At 43.3% G+C, this 21,269-nt stretch overlaps 1 long non-coding RNA gene across 1 annotated transcript; it reads left to right on the plus strand.

The window, feature by feature from the left end:
• The first annotated feature begins 261 nt into the window (after positions 1 to 261).
• Positions 262 to 18,526, plus strand: LOC116035748. The gene is made up of 3 exons (XR_004101445.1): positions 262 to 273; positions 4,111 to 4,112; positions 18,459 to 18,526. It is a non-coding gene; the product is annotated as an uncharacterized LOC116035748 (long non-coding RNA).
• The last annotated feature ends 2,743 nt before the right edge of the window (positions 18,527 to 21,269 follow it).

The raw sequence follows: 21,269 nt of genomic DNA on the forward strand, positions 1-21,269 counted from the left end.
TATAAACGTAACACTTTTGTTTTTGCCCTCATTTTTCATGAGCTGAACTCAAAGATCTAAGACTTTTTCTATGTACACAAAAGGCCTATTTCTCTCAAATATTGTTCACAAATCTGTCTAAATCTGTGTTAGTGGGCACTTCTCCTTTGCTGAGAAAATCCATCCTCCTCACAGGTGTGGCATATCAAGATGCTGATTAGACAGCATGATTATTGCACAGGTGTGCCTTAGGCTGGCCATATAAAAGGCCACTCTAAAATGTGCAGTTTTACTGTATTGGGAGGTGGGGGTCCGAAAACTCATTATCTGGTGTTATGGTTATGGTTAGGGTTAGGGTTCATCCCTCTCTCTCTCTCTCTCTCTCTCTCTCTCTCTCTCTTTACCTGACTGCAGTTCATCATCGTAACCGACTTGAGTAGGCAAATACTCACATTCGATGGCGTCTGGCACTTTGGCGAGTTGTTCTCTTCACGGATGAACCATAACCCTAATCCTAGCACCAGATACTGACTGGTTCTCGGAGCCCCCCCTCCCCGGACCGCCCCAATAAAGTAAAACTGCACATTTTATATTTTAGACCTTTTATTGTGGCCAGCCTAAGGCACACCTGTGCAATAATAAGCATCTTGATATGCCACACCTGTGAGGAGGATGGATTATCTCGGCAAAGGAGTGCTCACTAACACAGATTTAGACAGATTTGTGAACAATATTTGTGAGAAATAAGCATTTTGTGTACATAGAAAAAGTCTTAGATCTTTGAGTTCAGCTCATGTAAAATGGGGGCAAAAACAAAAGTGTTGCGTTTATAATTTTGTTTAGTATATATACACATGCCCCTTTTCCTCAGTCCTGTGCCAGTTCGTCTTGTACTGTTTGTGTCAGCGTTCCAGCCTGTTTTTCTCCAGCTTGTGCTACTAGTGAGTTTTTCCACCCTGCTTTGTCTTCTGGTTTGTACTCTGCCTTTGCGTTTCGGTACTCTCGCCTGTGTTTTTTTTATACAGCTTGTGAATAAACAGTTTGAACTTTGACATCTGAGAACAAGTCATGCATTTGAGGGTCCATTACCCTGTGTAAACTTCCTGTCATTGTTGAAATATTTCAGTTGACTAACGTGGTGGACCGACCAACACTGCCATGCTTGGAGCCACGACACCTAGTGTGGCTAAAGATATTGGTACTTCACCAACTTTGGTACTTCACCAACTTTGGTACTTCACCAACTTTGGAAAACTTGTCTAAAATAGGAAGATTCTGGTTGGGATCAGCAAGGTCAACAGGAATTCATTGGGTAACTCAAAACCACGTAGGAGACATCCAATTATTTTTGATCCCCACCCTCCTGTCACAACCTAACATTTTATCACATGGTGTTTTATTCTGCAAACCATAATCAACATTCACGGATTGACACACTAATTCCCAAAGTGCCGAGAGAAACTCTTATTTCCTGTCTCAGTGATAAAGGTCGTTCTTGTCTCCAACTCGCACAGAATGCTGCTGCCACACTCCTGACAAGAACAAAGAATAGAGATCATGTAATCATTGTAGCTTCCCTGCATTGGCTTCCAATTGATTTTCTAAAATGTTAGTCTTAGTCTCTAAATAGCATTAAATGTTCTGGTCCCAGCTTTCTTTTGTGGGCTATTATGCCAGTTTGCCACGTCAACCATCTGCCCTTTGGGCTCGACTCAACAATAAATGTCACTTTGTATTTCCTCTTTTAGTACTCTCACAATATCTCTATTACCTAAAATCCAAACTGAAAACTTATTTTGTATTAGGTTGTGTTTCTGTGCTTCTGTGCTAGGTGTTTGCTGTTTCTGATCTATTCTATGTATTGTTTGTCCCCCTGCAGGTAGTCCCCTGAGAGTCCAGTGCTGCCTTTGCACATTTCTGCCTTTTAAAGCTATACGAGCTGATTGGCTTAATTAGCTTTGTGTCAACTCATTTGGCAATGGCTTAAATGTAACAGACGTTCATTAATATAAATAGTTGCGCACTGTAGGTTTAATTGTAATATGGTTTATCCCAGTCATGGTCTGTTTATTTTCCCTCTCTGATATGTCTGATTTCAGTGATGATTCTTTAACTCAGTTCTCTGTTTTGTTTTTTAGTCCAAAATGATTATATCCAGTGAGCATAAAGAAAAAATCCAAGGCACTCGTCTTTAGAAAAAAGGTGAAATGCCTTTATCACGTGGCACATTCTAGACAACTAGAATAAGATTAAAAACATCACTTTGACGCGTTTCAGCGTCCAGCCTTCTTCAGGAAGTTACAGGAAAGGTATCAGGTGAAAACATAATGCATCAGGTGTGAGCAAATCAGCAGGTGCAGACATTTGGTAATCAGGGTCAACCAATCTAAAACAGTGTTCACTTAGTCTATCCAAATAATTAATGGGGTCAGCAGGGGGGGCAACATCCCCAGGAGTAAAACGAGGACATCTTAAGACAATGATACTATAAAACAATGCAGTGCAAGTGTTGGGATCTATTTACATTGCATGCCACAAAGATTCTCACAATAACACGACATCACGAGAGATTATCGGGAGCCGCCCGGGACGGCATTTTTTCATGATACATTGGGGGGGCGGCATGAGCACTTAAAAAAACCAAAATCCTCTGTGCCTGCAGCCGCGCCTTCCCGCGGGCTGCAGCCAGACGTACTTGTGCACAGAAGCCGTGTGAGAAGGAAAAAGGGGCGCGGGGGACAGTTCACCTCTGGGTCTCGCAAATGGAACGGTCCGGACAAGGAGGGGAACAGGGGACCACAAGCCTCCTTGAGCTCATCACTTTTATGCATGATAAGGATCTATCGGAGATCTACCCCAACTTTTGGACTGCTCTGAGGATTGCACTTACTCTGCCAGTCACTGTGACTCCAGCAGAGAGGAGCTTTTCAACACTAAAGTTGATCAAGTCATACCTGAGGTCTACCATGTCCCAGGAACAGCTCACTGGCCTTTCTGTCAGTATCAATCATTCAATAGGGGAGCAGATTTCATACGATGACATCATTGATGATTTTGCATCAAGGAAGGCCAGAAAGGTCAGGTTTTAGTTGTAGTTTGTGTTTTCTGTTCTTAGTGCTATAGTGTAATAATTAAATTCTCTTTAGTGTGTTTTCACATTTGTGTGATGAAGGATTTGTGCTATTTAGAATATTTATTCGATATTTTATTTTATTTTATATTCTTAATATTTTATATTATTGTTGCTCTCTGCTCTTGTTACATTTTTTATATATCTCATTGTATATATTCTTGGCACATTTATCTATATATTTTATTATAACAACATAAGTGAAAGAGAAAATTATATTTCTCAATTGCACAAATCCTTCATTAGAACATTTGAAAAACACACTTAAGAGATTCCAGTTATTTAGAGACTGTTCATTATTTATTTCAGGGGCCACCGGAGGAGTTTTGGGACCTTTAGTCAAAATAGACCTGACTCTCCCTTCACCAGCAATACATTTTGGATGACCCTCCAAAATGATATGGAAAAAAGGGATGACTCTCCCCAACAATTTATTGTTAATTTATTTATTGATGCCACATCCCACTCCTCTGTTATGGTATGGGGGCCATTTCAGTAGATTTACTCACTAACATTGTTGTGGAAACACAATAAGCATGGAAACTAAATGCACACTTCCTGCATTACTGCATTACTTCAAATACTAAGTTACTCATCTAGTAAACTAGTATTCACATGAAAACATTATCCAAAACTCCATTTCTCAGACGAGCGTCAATTTGGGAGCTTGCATGCTACCACTCCTTCCTTCTCAAATGTCTTGAAAAGGCTGTCGTTTATATATATATAATATCACCTGGACCGAAAGGATATTTGAGTCGGGTATGGCTGCAGCCTGGAGACCTCCCGTCTCATGCCCTCCCAGCTTGGTGCAGTCTGCGAGCTTTGACTTTTCAAATCTCGCCCAGGGTGGAATTCAATGTAGAACCGCCACTGTTACCAGGCTTCAACCTAATGCGTTTGTGTTCTAACTTAGTCTGGCTATCAGCAGACCAAGCTCAATCTTTTAAGATTGAACATTAGTCTGAGGAGTCTGCTCTGTATTTTCTACTGCACAAGAGGCGTGATCAATGGACATAGTTCAAATGATTCTGTAAGCAATTGGATAGTCCTTCAACCAATCAATCACCAACGATCCGGGTGATGTAACAGCGACAGCGGCATCAACGGGTTGCTGCACTTCGGTGGCCGCCATGTTGAATGTAAACAAGAAGCTGCTTGGTCACTTCTCTATGGTCATCGTGTTAAACCAATAGCGCGCCAGGTGGATAAGCCAGTTTGTGATTGGTCCCCGCAAAATTGTAATGGAAGCAGAATAGATAAACGTACAGGTTTCCAGCCTGAGCTGCAGGGAGAAATCAAATCGCCGGCAGATCGGGCTGGGTTTACCCAGTCTAGTTCGAACTACCATTTTACCAAACCAATCAGCGTTGGCTGTGCGGTGAGGAGCTACTGGACGCTACGGACATGGTTTAGGTGTGTATGACAGCCATGACTGTTCACTCAAAACAACAATGGCGGACGTGATAGACAAATGGTTCATCCAATCACCTGCCAGGTATTTTTTGAAAGTGCCTGTCCTTTTCCAAACAGTTTCCAATGACGGCTTCTCAGATTGTTTTTTTTGTAACTAGTCTCGCTTTGCCGGACCCTCCTCCAAAGCCTGCTGTAGGAGGGTCTGGCTAGTCCACATAGCATTCAGGGATCGGAGGAAAATGTGCTCTGGTTTAATGGCATTTCTTTAAACCAATCAGAATCATCATGCTAACCTCATGCTAACACTTTACAGATAGAGTAGGTCTAGACCACACTCTATAATTTACAAAGACCCAACAATTCTAGTAATTCCCCCAAGAGTAAGACAGTGGCGAGGAAAAACTCCCTTTTAGGAAGAAACCTGGGACAGATCCAGGCTCTTGGTAGGCGGTGTCTGACGGTGCCGGTTGGGGGTGTGATGAACAGTGGCAATAATAGTCACAATAAAGATAATGGAACTATGACTAGAAATAGTATTTGTAGTAGTTCATGGCATAGCAAGACACTGCAGGCCGTTACAGGACGTAGCAGGGCACAGCAGAGCATAGCAGGACGTAGCAGGAAGCAGCAGGACGTAGCAGGGCACCGCAGAGCGTAGCAGGGTGTAACAGGGCATAGCAGTGCGCGGAGTAGGACCACCGAGACAGCTGCAATCATGATTTAGGAGTCAAGGGGCCATTCACACATGTCTGTAATAACAGCAGGACAGACAGGACGGAACAGGGTTAAACAGCAGGGATCAAAGCTGAAAAGTTAAAGGGATGAAGAGAGAGCTGATGGATATCATGGATATGAAAGAAACCAAATTATGATGACTTAAGTAAAGGACTCATTTATCTGTGAATATGGACAGATAAACCCAGGATCAAGTTTCACTGTTTAGAGAGACATAAAAAAAAATTCAATGATTTAAGCAATATCACAGGAGAGGGAGAACTTTACAGAATATCATCACGGCTGTGATTCGGTCATCATTCAGAGATCATTTTTCTTGTGTCAGAATCAGAAAATGATTTTATATGTTGCATATCGGTCCGGTTACTGCTCTGTCGGACGCGGACCATGCTCGGACAGAAAAATGCGGCCCGATCCGCACTCTAATTTGGATATAGGGCATGGTTGGAAGAATGACCGAAGTGTACACTGGCAATATCGACCTTCATCACCAAGAGACAAACAGAGGCAGAAAACGTCTAAACGGCAGATCTCAGGATGGCAGTAGCTGTAGAACATCCTCTTGAATTTCACTCTCAATATACATCTTTTACAATTAGCTGGAAAATCACCTTAATATCTGCTCTCACTCTGACCACCACCAGATAAAAACAAACATGCATCCTAATTTAATAAGCACAAACTAATTAGGTGGTTGTGGAAGAATGCTAATTATTAGTTATTAGTAAGGGATAAATTGGTTCTGTGTGTTAAATCCCTTTAGATTTTTCAAGCTAAAGAGATTTTAACAAATTTGTATATGAATATTATTATTTGCAGACTTTTTAGAACAAGCATGGGCTAAAAACAAGACTGCTTTGTATCGATGATTCTCTGCCTGGAAGATACATTCCCTGTTAGTTTTGTTTTATGTATGAAATGTTTAGTTCTACTTGGACAATTTATGGGTTACACTATCATGTTGTGGCCGCTGTAATATGTTGTTTTTGTTCTTTATTTTGTGCAAAGTAGAGTATGTTGTTTGTGGACATTGGACCGGAAGCTGTGGATGAAGTAATTTTTGTATTGGTGTCATGTAATTCCGTGTGGGATGGGCCACTTAGTGGCATTACATTTTATATCATGTTATATTGCTAAACTGAGCTATTAATGCAGTATAGACATGAGTATAAAAATCAAAGTTTTTCACAAGTTTCAACATGTTTTATTCATACAATTAGTATTGGTCAGCTGCTTCTCAAGTCTTACACGAACACATACAATCGGTATGAACGCCATTACTGCGCAACAATAATGTGACTGACGAGATTTGACGCAGGCATAATGGGTACAATTCAAGCTTCAATTCAAGTTTAGGCCCAAAATGAATTGGCAACTATTTCGATCATCATTAATTAAGTAATATACCATACCAGACCATACCCGCTTCTCAATTGTGATGATTAGCAGTTTTTCTTTGTATTATGTGATCTGTAAACTCAATATTTGGGCGGTCAGCCAAAACAAGCAATAGTGAAGGGCATTCTTTACTATTTTTTTAAAGATTATTGTTTTGGGGCTTTCGGGAAGGGGGATGGGGCATGACACGCAGCAAAGGGCAGCAGGTCGGATTCGAACTTGCGCCGCTGCAGGACTCAGCCAACATGGGGCGAACGCTCTTACTGTGTGAGCTAGAGGTACCAAATTCAGTACTTCTTTGGGTACCGACCGAAGTACGTCGGTACTACCGAGGCCCGATTCACATTAAATCAAACTGTTGCAAAGCATGTTGATAGAGAGCGGAGCACACACACACACACACACACACACACACACACACACACACACACACGCAGTAGTGCAGACGGAGCCAAACTACGTTTCCTCTTCGTTTAAGTCACAGTGAGTCACGGCAACGCCAGTAGAGCGGTAGCAAGTGTGGTTACACGTTTCAAAACTCCACTCAGACAGTGAATTTAATATGATGGCAAGCCGAAAGCGGTCGCAGTACAGTTACACTTGCTCTGAGACAGACAGGCACAGCAGTGTTCTCTATGCCCTGGTGACTGACTGACAGGCTGGAGGTTGTAAGCATTACAGTCATTTCTTTTTTGTAAGGCAATGCAACTTTATTTCTATAGCACATTTCAGCAACAAGGCCATTCAAAGTGCTTTACACAAAACATTAAAGAGCTTAAAAAGAGATGGAAAATAAAAAACTAACTAAAATAGAATGAGATAAAAATACAACAATAAAAGTTACAGTGCAGTGTAAGAAAACAGGCAGACAGGCTTGGGAGGGCAGAGGGAGGGGTTTAATTTGTGTGGTGTGTAAAATGTTCTAAATAAATAACAAAATGTTCCAAGTAAATAGGATGAATAGGTTGGGAATTATATTTACAACGGAAATTAATTTTTGTTATTACAGAGGGAAAGTACCGAAAAAGGTACCGTTGGGTACCAAATTTCCGGTACCAAATTTCCGGTACCCAACGGTAGGAAACGCAAATTCGCTCGAGAAGGGCATGCCTATTATAAAAGCAGGACAGAGAGGAGCAAAGGCTTTAAAAGTTCAGAAACAGCAGAGGTTACAACTAGAAAGGAATGACTTGAGAAGAGATCGTTAGTACCTGCTGCTTGTAGTTTGAGATGTAGTTTTGTCTGCGGTGCCAGTGATATTGTCTTAGCTTAGAATATGGGAAGTTAACCTCAGAAACACACTTCATATTTCAGAAAGACAGATGAAAGAAAAACTGAATGAGAGATTGCAGTGGGCAAGCCAGACGTGACATCATGACTTAAGCTATCTCTACTGTATATGTAGTTTTTTGGTTTTTCATCTATTTTCCAGATTCTACATGCAGCAGAAATTCACACTACAGTATCCCACACATCACTCTTCCTTTCTGAAAGACCCAACCACTAACTAGGCTAAATTTGTCCATGCTCTGTAGTTAGCAGTTAGCTGTGAATGTAGCTGTGTGTGTGTGTGTGTGTGTGTGTGTGTGTGTGCGTGCGTGCGTGCGTGCGTGCGTGCGTGCGTGCGTGCGTGCGTGCGTGCGTGCGTGCGTGCGTGTGTGTGTGTGTGTGTGCGTGCGGCTCTGTAGGATAAATAATAATCAAGTGGTCATGGCTGCCAGTTAAACTGGTTTTTGGGACTACTGCTACTACTACCGAGGAAGCCCTCCTTGGACAGTTTTTTTTGTGGGGTGTGTGGGCAGATAAACAGAGCAGCCTGGGGCATGATGGGAAAGAAGAAAAAAAAAGCTTTGTAATAGCAGAGCAGATATTCTTCTGTCCTCAAGTGCAGCTTACCATATTTGCATCTCAGCTGCATGTGCTTTGAAGATTCAAGGATTTCTCTGGGCCTGGACATGTATCAGGGGTTTCTGTTCCTTCACTGTCAAACAGTCTAACATGTTAACCTGCTCTGTGTATGCGTGTACTGTACTCTATGTGTACATATTGTGATATGTAAAGCACGTATGATGAGTCAGTAGTTAAATCTGCTTTGCAAAATCATCTTTTAACCTTTTGTCTCGACTGTATATGTGCACACACCACGGACGCTCAAGGATAATTGGAGCGCTGTGTTTGTTTATTTGTCATATCTATGCAGAATATAATGACAGCAGTGATTTTGCTATTGAGTAATTAGAATGATTAAGTAGTGAAAGACTCATCTTGTGCCATTACAATGACAAATCTCTAAACTTGAGTAAAAAGCAAAATTTAAAGTACCTTCATGAATAGGACAAAAAAAAGAAAAGAAAATCAAAGCAGTGAAATGAGGAATGTTACCACCATGCAGAAAATGTGCACATTTTATGTGCGCAAGTTAATTATGCCACTTCAGAGGAGCTTGTGAAAGGATAAGGAAAGCTGCATAAATTTAGCTGTAATCCAGGCAGGCAGAACTCATTTGCAGGGATGGTCTTATCTGGGCACTGCAGCTTTCTCACAAAATTAACCTTGGATATTTGGGCCCAATTCAGCCAGCGTTTGATTCTCTCTCTCTCTCTCTCTCTCTCTCTCTCCCTCTCTCTCTCTCACTGACACACACACACACACACACACACACACACACACACTCTCTGCATACAACCCCTCCCCCTATATGCCACTACACCCCCTCCCCTTCAGTCTCCCTTTGTTTGTCTATCTCTCTCAGCGTATTACAATGTGTGAGTCGAGAGTTTATCATTGCATATATATATATATATATATATATATATATATATACAGTAGACAGACAGACAGACAGACAGACAGACAGACAGATAGATAGATAGACAGATAGATAGATAGATAGATAGATAGATAGATAGATAGATAGATAGACAAACAGATCTATTGACCCAGTTCCCATTCAGTAACGTGGTTCTTAAAAAGCAGGTTTGGTTTGTTACACTATGACGTTGTCTTAAATAGCTGTAGACACGTAGACAATTCTGACACTTCACTTCACAGTTTGTGAATGCAAATATTTGTTTTTCACTTTGAATCGTTAGCCACAGTAAGTAAAAAGGATGGGGCTAACTGAAGGATCAACTCTTACGTAATAGTCTGGCATTAAACAAATTATATAATATTGATTTTTTGCATTCTGATGTGTTTTTCTGTTTCTTTTTTCTTCTTCTTTTCCGCCTTTAATTTTAGACCGGCCACTGATGTGTTGCTCAATGACAATCTTCATTTCACTCTTTATTCAGTCTAATTTTTTTCCCAACTTTCTGTAACTGTTTTTGGCGTGGGGGGTGAGGGGGCAAAGAGAGCGTGATTTACATGACGTCAATGTCAGTCTTAGAACGTCAGCCCGCTCCAAAGCCTGGCATCACTACACAGCTAGCATCGGCCATTTTCTTCCAGGAGTTCACCTGAAACTCCCAGACAGCAGCTATGTAAAGTTAAGTCAGTTTCTTTGTGCTGTTGTTTTTTCTCATAGAAGTGGGCTGGTTAAAGTGAACTTAACTGACGTTTTACAGAGGTCCTCTGTAACAGGCGCTAATGTGAATGCCTAATTAACTAGCTAATGTCAGCTATCTTAGCTAACGTAGGGCTCTACGTGAGAAAGAACGGCAGGGAGAAATAGACTAAATTTACCTTTTATTAGTTTAAATTGTTTTTATTTCAAACAAATGCATATCCGAATACAATGCACATTTTCTATAGGCTCAGTCTGCCACTTTAAAAAAAAAACAGTGCTGGTTCCATGGTATCGTCATGGAAACATTACTTGGTCATGTGACAAGGGTTGGAAAATTGGCAGAACAGGCAGCCAAGTGACAGTACTTAATCAATGAAAATTAAAATTGTCAGATTGACAGCACTCTAGCCCAATGGATGTATTATTTATATTTCAGGGGGGCAGTGCCTTCCCCTGCCCACCTTCTAGCCCCGCCACTGTTTGGGAGTTCCAGGTGAATGCCGTTGGTGTAGAGGTACGAAACATAGGTCAAGCAGTCCAAGTGTGTGGAGATGAGGGGGGGCTGAACGAATCAATGGGCTGTGGGCTGCTCTACAGTAAAATAAGAGTTTGCCCCTTTTAAATAGTAGAAAAAAATAGAAAATCAGTATGTGGCGGTCAATGTTGATATTGTGGCGGGCCGCCACCATTAAATCAAAGTTTGGGAAACACTGAGCAGGCTGAAGTAGAAAGGGGCTCTGGTCTGTGTGTGTGATGGCTTCCTTGCCCTGTCTCTTCGCAGACATTTTTAGTGAACTCAGGGTGATTAATCAGCATCATTTAGGCAAGGGGTCTTCATTTTTTTACGTTACGTTTTTTTAGGCCAAGGACCGCTTAGCTGAAAGAGAGAAGGAGCAAGGAGCCCCCTACTACATATTGTATAAAATTGAGTTGCTTTTACACATACCTTTTAGTGGTGCATACAATACTATGGTATTAAAATAATTATTATTGACATATATTTATAATTTACATTTAAATGTAGCAGTATATCCTTAAAACTGTATCTGTGAATGGCTACCTTAGTGGCTACCTTACCTACAGGCCAGTAAGCCTGTCATCAATGTTGTGAACATTAAAAAACAAATCACAAACTGAGCTGATTTATCTTTGCTAATAATATGTTGGACTTGTTGGATTGGGCCCCCTGCTGTACATCTAAGGACCCCCTAATGGTATTGTTGAAGATCTCTGATTTTGTCTGGAGGTTGGCAAGTATGCTGATCAACCATACATATCCATCATTGACCAGGATTATTGACTTGGCTTTTCATCTATAAATGCCTTAAATTTGAGAATTTGGCTGCTGAACTTTTTTAACAAAGTGTTGCAGTATTCTCCAAAACACCAGGGGGCGTGCAAACAAAATAATCTGTGAAATAGCAAGAAGTAGTAGAGAAGAAGTACTGAAAACAGTAGTAAACACATCCATGATAAACACTGACGTACGGCCAAACATTATATTTATCTACTCTAATTAATAACGTGACTGTTGTTTATCTCCAAATCGAAATGACTGTCTGCCTCTAACACTGTTAAGAACATTTTTTAGCTTTGACAAAGAAATCTGTCATGTTTTTCCACACTCTCCAGTCAAATGCTTCGTCTTTTCCCAATGTGGTGTCTCTCTCTGACCACATATTTAAGCCTGTCTGACGCTCCGTGCTCTGTACATGAAGCATTCCACAGATGTTTGTAGAGGCAAACCCGCTGGGCCATTTTATGGCTCGTGCCCCTCGCACCAGGAACACCACGGCCACCATCAACCAAGCTTTACTCATAAAATGCACTGACTTCACCGATACCGAATATCACTCCAGACAAACGTTTAAAGTTGGCCGTCCTGCCTTAAAGTGTTCATGTTATGCGTTTTGGCTTTTTCCCTTTGCTTTATTGTGTTATATATCTTTTTTGTGCATGTTATAGGTTTACAAAGTGAAAAAGCCCAAAGTCCACCCCAAAGGGACTTACCATCTCCAACAGAAAACACTGTTCACAAACTGCTCCAAACAGCTCTATTGTAGTCCAGCCTTTACTTCAGAGACAAACGTGGTCACTTTGGAACACACGTTATAATGCTCACCTAGCTGCTAGCATGGCACGCCCTCATACTCTGTTTCTGACTGGCTAGTAGTCCTTACCTAGGTACTGTCAGGGCACGCCCTCATACTCTGCTTCTGACTGGCTAGTAGTCCTTACCTAGGTACTGTCAGGGCACACCCTCATACTCTGCTTCTGACTGGCTAGTAGTCCTTACCTAGGTACTGTCAGGGCACACCCTCATACTCTGCTTCTGACTGGCTAGTAGTCCTTACCTAGGTACTGTCAGGGCACACCCTCATACTCTGCTTCTGACTGGCTAGTAGTCCTTACCTAGGTACTGAGCATGTGCGACTCCCAACAAAGATGGAACAGAAGTGAGAGGTCTCACTCTGTAGCTAAAACAGAGAGCTCAACACACAGGGTGAAAAGAGGAGCTGCAGCAATGAGCAGTACAACAAAAATGCGTGTTTTTTTAAATTTAAACCATGTAAACCTATTCTGATACAACATCTAAATACAATTATAAAACCTGAACATGAGCATAATATGAGCACTTTAAACTACATGGTACTAAATACCTTTTTAGCGTACAGATTACTAAGCTATTAAATAATTGTTGGCATGATTTTATGAATCATGTTTTAATGTTAAACATAAATGTGGCAGAGTGAATCATTTGGATTAACTGTATCTGTGGACAGGGGCGTCTCTGGGACTTGAGGAGGTTGGGGGCTTAGCCCAGATGCAAAAACAGTGATTGGCTTGCCCAGCTTGTTAATAGCCAGTGTATGTTCATTTTAGTTAGATGGCACCAAAATGTGGCCTAATCATAACTGGTCTGGCAACCCAAAGGCCAAGGTTTTGTTTCCAGATCTGTGTGGCGACCTATGATGGGGGTGTGGGGGAATGTGGGGGTCCTCCCCCAGAAAAGTTTGAGGATTAAACACTTCATTTCCTGAATTCTGGTGAATTTTTATGCACCTATTTCTACCTTTTTCTGCATCAATTTATGCTGAAAATATCTTTATGTAAAGGGAAACATAGATTATAATCCAAATATAAAAACATAATGGAAGATATTGCAGTAAGGCTCTCAGCCATTCTGTATTGCTTTCATCTATTTATTCTCCTTTGGATCGACTTTTGTAATTATATCTGAGTCAGCACACATGTAGCCTATTATTTACTCCTCCCTCCTCTTTTTCATCTTTTGTTGGGGAAGTAACCTCCTTAAATGTGCATATGACAATTATTTACCTCAATGATACATTAATTCATTTTAATGAATTAATAAACCCCTGGACTGTAATATTTCAGATGTGTTTGAGCAACATTTCTGCTCATGTTGAAAACTTTGTGCACATTCAAAATATATCTGTTCTCTGTGATTTGGAGGTAAGGTTACCACCCATCCCTTAAAATATGGAATCTTCCTGTATTTCAAAATAAAATTAAAGTCTGTATGAAATCAACATTAGAAAAAATATCTTTGGCATCCTTTATTTTTCTGCATCTGAAAGGTGGCAACCCTATTTGGAGGAGTCGTGATATTTTGAGAAAAAATAAAGTGATAATAGACTAATACAAGAATACAGTCACTATATTTCTGTGCATTAGATCTCAGACCTCCTGACAGACCAGAGCCCCGTTTGGGTCTCTGGTCTCTGAATGAGACAACGTTTAGGGAAGTGTCTGTACGCTGCTCTACATCGGGGGTGGAAAACCAAAACTATGGCAGAAATATACGGAGCACCTTTTATTAGTTTAAATTGTTTTTATTTCCTTCTCCGGGAACCATCACCTTATCGTGGTGGAGAGGTTTGTGTGTCCCTATGAACCTGAGGGCTGTGTTGCCTGGAGCTTTGTGCTCCTGGTAGGGTCTCCCAAGGCAAAGTGGTCTCAGGTGAGGGGCCAGACAAAGAATGGTTCAAAAACCCTATGAAAAAACGAGGTAGAGATGATGTGACCCTGCCCGGAGGAAGCCCGGGGCCCCCGTCTGGAGCCAGGCCCAGATGGAGGGCCCGTCAGCGAGCGCCTGGTGGCCGGGTTTGCCACGGAGCCCGGTCGGGCACAGCCCGAAAAAGCTACGTGGCACCTCTCTCTCCAACCCATGGGCCCACCACCTGTGGGAGGAACCGCTGGGGTCGGGTGCGCTGCCACATGGGTGGCAGTGAAGGTCAGGGGCCTCGACGGACCAGACCCGGGCAGCAGACGCTGGCTCTGGGGACGTGGAACGTCACCTCTCTGTGGGGGAAGGAACCGGAACTTGTGCGGGAGGTGGAGCGCTACCAGTTGGATCTGGTGGGGCTTACCTCTACGCACAGTCTCGGTTCTGGAACCATACTCCTGGATAGGGGTTGGACTCTTTTCTTCTCCGGAGTTGCCCAGGGTGTGAGGCGCCGGGCGGGTGTGGGGATACTCACAAGCCCCCGGCTGAGCGCCGCTACGTTGGAGTTTACCCCGGTGGACGAGAGGGTCGCCTCCCTACGCCTGCGGGTTGTGGGGGGGAAAACTCTGACTATTGTTTGTGCGTATGCACCAAACAAGAGCTCGGAGTATTCGGCCTTCTTGGAGACCTTGAATGGAGTCCTGCATGGGGCTCCAGTGGGGGACTCCATAGTTCTGCTGGGGGACTTCAACGCGCACGTGGGCAATGATGGAGACACATGGAGAGGCGTGATTGGGAGGAACGGCCTCCCTGATCTAAACCAGAGTGGTTGTTTGTTGTTGGACTTCTGTGCTAGTCATGGATTGTCTATAACGAACACCATGTTCGAACATAGGGATGCTCATAAGTGTACTTGGTACCAGAGCACCCTAGGCCAAAGGTCAATGATCGATTTTATAATCGTTTCATCTGATCTGAGGCCGTATGTTTTGGACACTCGGGTGAAGAGAGGGGCAGAGCTGTCAACTGATCACCATCTGGTGGTGAGTTGGGTCAGAGGGTGGGGGAAGACTCTGGACAGACCTGGTAAACCCAAACGGGTAGTGCGGGTGAACTGGGAACGTCTGGAGGAGGCCCCTGTCCGACAGACTTTCAACTCACACCTCCGGCGGAGCTTTTCGTGCATCCCTGTGGAGGCTGGGGGCATTGAACCCGAGTGGACAATGTTCAAAGTTTCCATTGCTGAAGCTGCGGCGGGGAGCTGTGGTCTTAGGGTCTTAGGTGCCTCAAGGGGCGGCAACCCACGAACACCGTGGTGGACACCGGTGGTCAGGGAAGCCATCCGACTGAAGAAGGAGTCTTTCTGGGATATGTTATCCCAGGGGACTCCGGAGGCAGTTGCAAGGTACCGAAGGGCCCGAAGGGCTGCAGCCTCTGCCGTGAAAGAGGCAAAGCAGCGGATGTGGGAAAAGTTCGGAGAAGACATGGAGAAGGACTTTCGGTCGGCACCAAGGTGCTTCTGGAAAACCGTTCGCCACCTCAGGAGGGGGAAGCGGGGAAACATCCAAGCTGTGTACAGTAAGGATGGAACGCTGTTGACCTCAACTGAGGAGGTAATAGGGCGGTGGAAGGAGCACTTTGAGGAACTCCTAAATCCGACTAATACGCCCTCTATGGTAGAGGCAGAGCTGGAGGATGATGGGGGATTGTCGTCAATTTCCCTGGTGGAAGTTGCTGAGGTAGTTAAACAACTCCACAGTGGCAAAGCCCCAGGGATTGATGAGATCCGTCCAGAAATGCTTAAAGCTCTGGGTGTGGAGGGGTTGTCTTGGTTGACACGCCTCTTCAACATTGCGTGGAAGTCGGGGACGGTGCCTAAGGAGTGGCAGACTGGGGTGGTGGTTCCCCTTTTCAAAAAGGGGGACCAGAGGGTGTGTGCCAATTACAGGGGTATCACACTTCTCAGCCTCCCCGGTAAAGTCTACTCCAAGGTGCTGGAAAGGAGGGTTCGGTCGATAGTCGAACCTCAGGTTGAAGAGGAACAATGCGGATTCCGTCCTGGTCGTGGAACAACGGACCAGGTCTTTACTCTTGCAAGGATCCTGGAGGGAGCCTGGGAGTATGCCCAACCGGTCTACATGTGTTTTGTGGATCTGGAGAAGGCGTATGACCGGGTCCCCCGGGAGATACTGTGGGAGGTGCTGCGGGAGTATGGGGTGAGGGGGTCCCTTCTCAGGGCCATCCAATCTCTGTACGACCAAAGCGAGAGCTGTGTCCGGGTTCTCGGCAGTAAGTCGGACTCGTTTCAGGTGAGGGTTGGCCTCCGCCAGGGCTGCGCTTTGTCACCAATCCTGTTTGTAGTATTTATGGACAGGATATCGAGGCGTAGTCGGGGTGGAGAGGGGTTGCAGTTCGGTGAGCTGGGGATCTCATCGCTGCTTTTTGCGGATGATGTGGTCCTGATGGCATCATCGGCCTGTGACCTTCAGCACTCACTGGATCGGTTCGCAGCCGAGTGTGAAGCGGCTGGGATGAGGATCAGCACCTCTAAATCGGAGGCCATGGTTCTCAGCAGGAAACCGATGGAGTGCTTTCTCCAGGTAGGGAATGAGTCCTTACCCCAAGTGAAGGAGTTCAAGTACCTTGGGGTCTTGTTTGCGAGTGAGGGGACAATGGAGCAGGAGATTGGTCGGAGAATCGGCGCAGCGGGTGCGGTATTACATTCAATTTATCGCACCGTTGTGACGAAAAGAGAGCTGAGCCAGAAGGCAAAGCTCTCGATCTACCGGTCAGTTTTCGTTCCTACCCTCACCTATGGTCATGAAAGCTGGGTCATGACCGAAAGAACGAGATCCAGGGTACAAGCGGCCGAAATGGGTTTCCTCAGGAGGGTGGCTGGCGTCTCCCTTAGAGATAGGGTGAGAAGCTCAGTCATCCGTGAGGAGCTCGGAGTAGAGCCGCTGCTCCTTCGCGTCGAAAGGAGCCAGTTGAGGTGGTTCGGGCATCTGGTAAGGATGCCCCCTGGGCGCCTCCCTAGGGAGGTGTTCCAGGCACGTCCAGCTGGGAGGAGGCCTCGGGGAAGACCCAGGACTAGGTGGAGGGATTATATCTCCAACCTGGCCTGGGAACGCCTCGGGATCCCCCAGTCGGAGTTGGTTAATGTGGCTCGGGAAAGGGAAGTTTGGGGTCCCCTGCTGGAGCTGCTACCCCCGCGACCCGTTACCGGATAAGCGGACGAAGATGGATGGATGGATGTTTTTATTTCAAACAAATTGCATATCCGAATACAATGCACATTTTCTATAGGCTCAGTCTGCCACTTTAAAAAAAAAAACAGTGCTGGTTCCATGGTATCGTCATGGAAACATTACTTGGTCATGTGACAAGGGTTGGAAAATTGGCAGAACAGGCAGCCAAGTGACAGTACTTAATCAATGAAAATTAAAATTGTCAGATTGACAGCACTCTAGCCCAATGGATGTATTATTTATATTTCAGGGGGGCAGTGCCTTCCCCTGCCCACCTTCTAGCCCCGCCACTGTTTGGGAGTTCCAGGTGAATGCCGTTGGTGTAGAGGTACGAAACATAGGTCAAGCAGTCCAAGTGTGTGGAGATGAGGGGGGGCTGAACGAATCAATGGGCTGTGGGCTGCTCTACAGTAAAATAAGAGTTTGCCCCTTTTAAATAGTAGAAAAAAATAGAAAATCAGTATGTGGCGGTCAATGTTGATATTGTGGCGGGCCGCCACCATTAAATCAAAGTTTGGGAAACACTGAGCAGGCTGAAGTAGAAAGGGGCTCTGGTCTGTGTGTGTGATGGCTTCCTTGCCCTGTCTCTTCGCAGACATTTTTAGTGAACTCAGGGTGATTAATCAGCATCATTTAGGCAAGGGGTCTTCATTTTTTTACGTTACGTTTTTTTAGGCCAAGGACCGCTTAGCTGAAAGAGAGAAGGAGCAAGGAGCCCCCTACTACATATTGTATAATGGAAACATTACTATTTTTACAGAGAGAGAGGACACTCAGCGACACACAGGTCTGCTTCAGAGCTCCGTGTGTTTGAGTCTGAACCGTAGACTGGAAAGGTCACGTCACAGGAACTTCACACTAAATCATTAGTATTACGCTCCTAAACTTTGTGTTAATGGCATCAATGTATTAGACTGATTTGGCTTTGATTCCTCTGAAAATTACACTTTTCACAGCTTTCCTCACTTAGAGACGGTTGCTATGTGATAGCAACAAACACGTCATGATGGTCAGACCCCGCACGTAGCTGCCTGTTCTATTCGCCTTGGAAAAATAAACTGGACAAAGTTACAGTTTTCCAACGTAAAATAAAGTCACACTAGAGCGCCGCTTACTGTGCTCCATAGCTGCAACACAACAAGTAAGTAAGTAAGTAAGTAAAATTTATTTATACAGCTTTTCACAGACAGGGTCACAAAGTGCTTTACAATTTGCATAGATGATAAAACATAGTAGAAAAATGTCTAAGAATAGAATAAAGTACAAATACAACTGATAAAATTATCAATAAATAAAAGACATAGGTTATCCAAAATAATAAGTGCCTGGCCGCTACGGAAACCAAAACTTGCGCATGTTAAATTTGGAACCAATGATTAGACTTGAAACCAAATCCTCCAAACGATTCCAATAAAGAAACCATTCCACTGGAATCTTAATTTTTGAAACGATTCCAAGTAGGAATCGGTTCTCGATGCCTAATCCTACTAACGACGCCTCTGTCTGTGGATGACTAACTTAGTGACTACAGTATCTTACCTATAGGCCAGTTAGCCTATCATTGTTTTTTGTTTTCAAGAATAAATACAAAAATGCTAATAATATGTTGGATTCATGTTAAGACATTTTCATTTTTGAAAACGCTTTCAAAACATTAACAATGGTTTTGTGGTCCCCCTGCAGTAACTCTGAGGACCCCCTAGGGCAGGGGTGGCCAACCAGTTCAGCATAAAGAGCCTCACAAAAAAAACGCACCATAGCAAAGAACCACACAACACATGCACATCCACACTACAACAGCAGCAGTGACTTCCAGGTCTAATGACAGTCATGACATGACATGACATGACAATGTCATGATACATAGCAGTTTTCATAGTTTTTTTTCTTACCTAGACTGACTCAGTGGGGAACCTGACAGTCTTTGTTATCCACAATCCTTTTCACGTCTGGCTTGTACTCGGTCGTGGTAACTCGAAGTGACTTTCCATAAGAACAGGACGATGCTTTGACTTCACTTGTTTCAGTGTAGAAAACACTGATTCATGGGCATAAGTTGATGCAAGTGCACTTGACTGCAGCCTGTTTACAATTGGGATCGCTGTCTTTGGGCACTCTTTTCAGAACTCTGTGGTTCCCTCTCTCAATACAGTCATCCTAAGAAAGTTCAATAATCTCCAACTGGGACGCTGCATCATTTGTCACATTGTGTTTCTGATTCAGCAGTCAAAGGTTTAATGAGGAAGGTGATCTGTGGTTCTTTTCTTTCCTCAGGTTGCTGAATCTGTCTTTATTGGCAGTATTGGCAGATGCATTTAAATGCCTTTTGACTTATCTGAAATACGTTTCACAAAGGAAAATAAATAAATAAAATCAACCGATAACAGAGTAAGAGCCTGTCAGGAGCAGGCAGAGAGCCACATGCGGCTCTAGAGCCACAGGTTCTCCACCCCTGCGTTAGACATGTCAACTGAATAAGGTGGTAAAATGTCAATGATGTGTTAGCAGATTGTTGCACTCCAAGTGGCCAAAATTTCAAATAACACAGGTTTAAGTGCTGACCAACACTGTTCACCGTATCTTGGAAGCACAATGTTTCCACCAGTATATCTATACGCCGAAGCCACACCACCCCAAGTCTATGGGCCTATCTTTGTTGATGTCTTTGATTAGATTTTAAGATTCAATTCAAGATTACATTTTTTATTGTCATTAAGCAGAGTACAAGTACAGAGCTAATGAAATGCAGTTAGCATCTAACTAACAAGAAGATAGTGATATATATATATATATATATATATATATATATATATATATATATATATATATATATATATATATATATATGCACTGCACTTTCTGTATACATATACATATATATATGTATACAGAAAGTGCAGGAGTAGACAGTAGGAATTGCAAATGTGAGGTATGTAAAGTATGAAACATCAACAAATGTACAGTTGGATAATATACGTATGTACAGAACATAGTAAAACAGTGAGGTTTTTGAATAGTGCAAGTAACATGGTACCGTATATGTACAGAACATTGTTAAATACTATGATTGTACAGAGCAGTACAAATATGATGAGTACAAGTAACTGACGAGTAAATAACTCTCCAATAAAGTACTGAGCAGTGCAGTGTAGCAAGGTGTGGAGTTTTAGAGTGGGGGGGTTAGAGTTTTGCAGAGCCTCAGGGAAGAAACTCTTCCTGAGCCTACTTGTGTGTGAACTTAGAGTCCCCTAGCGCCTACCGGAAGGGAGGAGGGTGAAAAGTCCATTGTTATGTTTTATGTCCTTATTTAGTGATTTGTGAACCATTACTTATGTCCTCTCCCTGAAATGAACAGTTTCCTATTGGAACGTATCTGCCTTGATCTTTCTAACAGTGCTTTCATACAGTACTGTGCAGTACGGTGTCAACTGTATTTAGTGCCAAAGTGATAGCAATCATAGAGTATAATAGGCCATGAATAAGTCATAAGCTCACATGATGCAATACCTCTTGTCAGCATCTGGGCATGTACCCAGTGAACTTATATTAGTTGCCTTTATCACTGTAATTGAGATCTGCAAGAGAGAGACACTTTCAAGGCATTCAAAATTATTGAATTGTCATTTGTCTTGCTGCAGAAGTGTTTTTCCTCTGATGCTGACAAGGTAATCTTCCACTAGGTGCTCTGAAAGCGAGTGGAGCAGCCGCAAAAGCTTCCTTTTTTTCCCAACTCTGATGCTACCCATAATCCTCACTGCCTGCTCCTCTCACATCATTTTGGCAGTGCGTCACCTGGAGACTGATGGTCCTGACAACGTCACCTGTCCCCATCTGTAACACTAATGTCCCTGTCAGGTGATGCCAACAGAAAACATAAATCAGCCC

This window comes from Sander lucioperca, chromosome 16, assembly GCF_008315115.2.
Source record: "Sander lucioperca isolate FBNREF2018 chromosome 16, SLUC_FBN_1.2, whole genome shotgun sequence".
Taxonomy (NCBI): domain Eukaryota; kingdom Metazoa; phylum Chordata; class Actinopteri; order Perciformes; family Percidae; genus Sander; species Sander lucioperca.